Source organism: Ananas comosus, linkage group 18 (assembly GCF_001540865.1).
Source record: "Ananas comosus cultivar F153 linkage group 18, ASM154086v1, whole genome shotgun sequence".
In the NCBI taxonomy this organism is placed as follows: domain Eukaryota; kingdom Viridiplantae; phylum Streptophyta; class Magnoliopsida; order Poales; family Bromeliaceae; genus Ananas; species Ananas comosus.
In genome coordinates this window covers 4418015-4423330 of record NC_033638.1, presented here as the reverse complement: position 1 = coordinate 4423330, position 5316 = coordinate 4418015, and the positions used below count along the sequence as shown (strand labels likewise).

Sequence of the window (5316 nt, the reverse complement as noted above, 5' to 3'; positions counted from 1 at the left end):
ACTTAGAGATATACCAGCTACAGGTAGTTGTAGTTTTTGGTTCTTATACTTACTGATATTAGATCCTCGCCGGAGCGAGTGTTTTTGTACCAGGTTGTTATGTATGTATAGGGAACCAGTTTTATCTATATATTGTTCTTTTTAGCAGCTCTACACTACTATTTGTAGTGTTGTGTGATTACAGGTACAGCTCTCGCTTGGTATACAGGAAAAATTTCTTTGTGTACGGTGGATTTGTCGGCGTGCCCGGAAAAACGAGTAATCCGGGGCGTGACAGATTAAGTTGGTATCAGAGCTTAGCAGTAGGTCGTTGGGATCTAGGGACCCTAAGTTTGGCAAACCTTAGGAAGGCAAGACGCGAGAGGCGCGATTTATCACGAAAGTCAGTGATTGTTGAGTTTTAACTCCTCCTAGAGTGGAGTGAGTGACTGAAGGAGTGCCTGTTTCGGTCCAAAAAATTATGTTGGCTGCAGACGACATAATTTTGAGGAGAAATAGGGCAGCCTTCTAGACTTTCGTTTGATTGGGTCGAGAGTGTTTGTATTTTATCTGACCCTTATTTCTTTTCTTGACAACTATGTATCGACGCCGAGGTCGACCGTCGACCAGGGATCGTGCTGTACCTCCTGAGATGCCTGAGCAGGCAGAGCCGAGTGCACGACCAGAGGCGAGCGCACCGCCTGATCTGAGGGAGTAGTTGGCTGCCTTGACAGAGGTGACGAGGCAGCAGGGCGAGTTGTCGCAGAGGATGTGTGAGAGGTTAGCTCCGCCGCAGAGTACAGCACCAGAGCAGCCAGCTCCACTTCCGACTACTCCAGTGGCAGCACCAGCTGCAGCAATACCTCCACCAGCGGCAGTTCCCGCAGCACCAGTTGCATCTTTTGGTGAGGCACTACAGCTGACTGAGGCTGAGCAAGAGCGGATGGCTGAGAGACTTGCCCGCTTTCGTCGTTTTGATCCGCCGACCTATGATGGCAGTTGCACAAAGGCCTGGGTTGTCGAGGGCTGGGTCAGCGCAATAGTGAAACTGTTTGAGGATCTGTTCATTCCTAAGCAGGAGAAGGTACACCTGGGAGTTCACTGCTTGGCAGGTGATGCACATGCATTGTGGAGGAGGGTGAGGCGAGACCATGGGTTCGTGGCTTTGCAGATGAGATGGGATGAGTTCTGCGGCATGCTGTATAGGATGTATTTTTCCAATAGTGTAAAGCAGAAGTTCGAGGAGGATCTAAAGAGACTTCAGCAAGAGGAGCGACCAGTTCAGGAATACATCCGTGAGTTTACTCGACTCCTGAACTGTGTTCCATTTGTGGCAACAGATGATGCGCACAGAGTATATCTTTTTGAGCGATGATCGAGGCCAGAGATTTTCAGATTGGTTCAGGCACAGAGGTTGAGGACCTTGGACGCATCCATGGAGCAGGCCTTGTGAGTAGAGAGAGGTGATGCATCTATTCAGGAGAGGACTCAGGTGCCGGGGCAAAGTCAGAACAGGAAGCGCCCCTTTCCAGATGACGGAGGACAGTTGAGCAACAGACGTCCGCCGAGGCCTCCACGATTACGCTCTCAGGGTCGTGGGTCTTCGGGGCGTCAGCATTCCAGGAGATCTCGTCAGCAGGGGCAAGCACAACGGACTCCACAGTGTATGATCTGTGGGGGACCACACTGGCCCCGACAGTGTGAGCAGAGAGAGGGTCGCTGTTATACTTGTGGTAAGCCTGGACACACGAGATCAGCTTGTCCCCGAGTAGCATCACCAGCACTGTTACGCCCTGGACTTCAGCGGAAGCTCACCAGTCGCGTGCACAGACTCGCCGTGTATACTACAACCTTTAGTATACACCAGGCATCTATAATCCACATAGTAAAAGCATGCAATTCTAACCAGGTAATCAGAGCACAACTTAAAAGTATAGTAACATATACAGCTCAAAACCTTATTACAACTTAAACAAATACATTTACATAAATCCAGAATACAACACTGAGCAAAATCAAAATGAATTAGTAGAGGTTCATCTATTAAACATCGAGAAGACTCTATGAAACCGCTGACCCCTCGCCAGGAATCCCTAGCCTTTACCACTGTGGAAAGCTCTGTAAAAACAACAACAAAGAGGGCATGAGAACTATTAAACAATAGTTCCCAGTGGGTAAGCCGCCGAGAGTGGCGAAGTACACCACTAGGTCAACTGAGGCATAAGTATAAAGCAGTAAGTAAGCGAATTAAATGCACTAAGAAAAGAATACTTTAATGATACTATGCCTCCACAAGATATGTATAATAACCTGTCTTATATACTTACTCATCCAAATGTGTTCTAATAGTTATGCTGGCTATTAGTTAAATTAATTATATGTCATTCTTTATGCAGAATATTATCATGTTTACCAGCTAGTGATATCATGTATTCATTTCTTACATTAACAAGAGTGTAGACATTTAACTATTGTCCCAAAACTATTAATTAACAGAGATGTCAAGCCCTTTGAGTGTATTTTACTAGATATACTTAACCAATGACATAATGTATCCTTATTACTATGTCCTTCTAAGGTTAAGGTAAACTCATCATAACCCAAATTACAATAGACTTACACAAGGTGAAGTCATAGCTGCGCCGTGCCTAATGGCCCCGTGGAAGTCAACACTACCCACGGCAATCCACTTCGGCGCTCACTTCGTACATAAGCGAGCAATTTGTCACTAAGCTACTCCGGAGTGCTGGCTTGGGGGGTGCGACCCCCACAAGTGTGTGCGAAAGAGCACAATAGCATGCAAGCTGTAATCCACAGTATAGGTATTACCACTTCATTATGTCTCTGACATGGAATCTCAACTCGACCCAAAGTCGATATTGTAGTACCAAATCATAAACTACTATCAACTATTTGTTCACATACTTCTACCAATAGCTAGTATAACGAAAATAAGTAAATACTTTACATCCTAAGGGTTATACCCACACATACTCACATAGAGTTCTCTCACTAATCCCTATTCATAAGGAAAGTGGTTTCCTAAGGTCATCTCCAATGACTCGTGGCACATAATCTATAGTTCAATATAATTCTCCCCACTACTTGGGGTACATAAGTATTATGCAATTACTTCTACTTGATTATGCAAGTAAACCATCATGTCTATTTATAAATACCCAACCAGATCATGTTCATTAGTGTGCTATTTATGCTATATCATGCTGTTCGATTCTAGTTATCCAACTAGATCATAAATATCTGTATAGACATGAAATTCATGCGATTATTGTCATGCAGAAACAAATAACAAGTTGTCCACATAAATATGCAAAACATCATATGACGTACTCTAAACTCAGTTATGTCCATGTATATATATATATATATACCACTACCCTATATATGATAAGCTAGAAGCTCAGTAATCATGACTACTACATGGAATTGCTTGATTTAATTCGAGACACATCATTATAATACTTCAATTAGGTAGTTGTTCAACTAAACCAAATGTTATACTTAACTTGTCTACACAAGTTTATTAATGTCATGAATACCCGTTATCAGAGCAATAAATCTTTATAGACTAAGTAGTCCATAACCCTTCCTCTTCTACATAGAGATTCATCCTATCTACATAACATGCATATTGATGTGTGCTTCAATCCATTCAACTATACATACTCACTTAGATATGCAATAATTTCAATTTTATAATGTCAAGAAGACATAGAGGGAATTTACCCATTTCGGGAAGGTCAGAACCACCGAATCGCTGTCGACTTTCGCTGATCCTGCAAGCAAAGATGCTCTCTAGTTCCCAAGTACCCTGGTAATCAAATCACAATTCAGTTAAGGGCTGAATTTAATTTTCTAGTAAAGCCTCGTCTAATCATCTTATCTAGGTAAATTCTTACCTAGTATAAGGCTAATACTTGAATCTCCACTTCGGTTCAGTGTAAAATACTAATTTCAACCTTTGAAGACTTCCGGAATGCACCCAAGGAAGAGTAACTAGTGTAATATGAACGTGCTGCGACTTAGCTTCAAAATAGTCCCAATACACTTACATAACCACTTGGTATAGGTTAGAATCTCACCTAGGGTTGGACCTAGGTTAAACCTTCATTTCTCTGCAGGTTAGAGCACCCTAACCTCAGCTACAATGACCACAGATTCAGTTTTAAAATTGTCCAATCCCCTGCTGCAACTCTGCGGCAAATTGCATAAAAACTGCATCAATACTATGACTTATTTCGATCCATTAAGAAGCTGTAAGGTAATATACCTTTTCCCTATTTTAATGGAGCTTTTTTCTTGGTTTCGGACTGGAGAACCATCATTAAAACCAGCTTCCGGAGCCATTGTATTCAGCTCAGAGTGAATCTCAAAGCTGTTGTGAATAAGTTCCAAAAACAGCATTACTACTTCACCGATACTACTACTAATACCTCTCAATTAGTAAACATGGTAGCTAAATTACCTTATCCAACTCCAACTCAACTTTAACAAAGTTATGATTGAAGAATCACAGCCCACAACACCTCTGCTACAGCTCCTACAAGCTGTACAAAATTAGCTGACAACAAGACAATAAAACCAGTTCAAACTCCATCCCTACTTATCAATTTAGAGAGAAGTTGGGTAGCTTACCACATGGAACTTCAACTCAGCTTCCTACTGAGTTAAGTCATGAAATTCCTCTCCCCAAGGTTCGGTTCCACCCATCACAGCTGCTTCAACTCACCAACCTAGTAGACAACAAGAGAAAAGAGAAAAACATGCTTTAAATCCTCAATTCTAATTATTAAAGTCCCAAAATCTTAGAGAGAAAGAGAGAGTGTTCTTACCCTTATCCTCGGCCCCAGCAGGATAAGATTGAGCTAAGGAGTCGACTAAGGGCTTAAAAGGATAAGCCTCCAAGTAAAATTACCAATAAACCCCTCAATCCACGCAGCTGTTGTGAAGTGTACCGGTACACTGGCATATCTGTGCCGGTACACAATGCAGAATCCTGTAATTTGAAATTCCAATGCACTTTTGATCTTCTGGCCATTCGATCACCCTTTTAACTTGCCAAAACCTCACTACCAACCTTTAAAAGATGTAGGTGAGTTCCCATTATCAATTTCACAGATCAAACTTCGGAATTGGCCAATTCGGAGCACTACAATTGGGATAGTGCAGTTACAATGCACTTTTCCACTTCCCACTACCTGTTTGGTCCATTAGCTTGCTGAAACCTCTCAACCATCCTTCGAAAGTTGTAGAATAGTTCTAATTTCCATTCCAACACTTGAACTTCGCAATTTGCCAAAGTTTAGTATATTACAA

At 42.2% G+C, this 5316-nt stretch overlaps 1 long non-coding RNA gene across 3 annotated transcripts; it reads right to left on the bottom strand.

The window, feature by feature from the left end:
• LOC109724364 lies at positions 1883 to 4849 on the bottom strand. Of its 3 annotated transcripts, none has more exons than XR_002219908.1 (8): positions 4833 to 4849; positions 4636 to 4733; positions 4466 to 4561; positions 4271 to 4375; positions 4083 to 4194; positions 3900 to 3996; positions 3727 to 3811; positions 1883 to 2097 (listed from the first exon to the last, which is right to left on the bottom strand). It is a non-coding gene; the product is annotated as an uncharacterized LOC109724364 (long non-coding RNA). The 3 variants fall into 3 exon arrangements; XR_002219909.1 differs by having other exon boundaries at positions 1924 to 2097; positions 4466 to 4547; XR_002219907.1 differs by having other exon boundaries at positions 1924 to 2097; positions 4466 to 4540.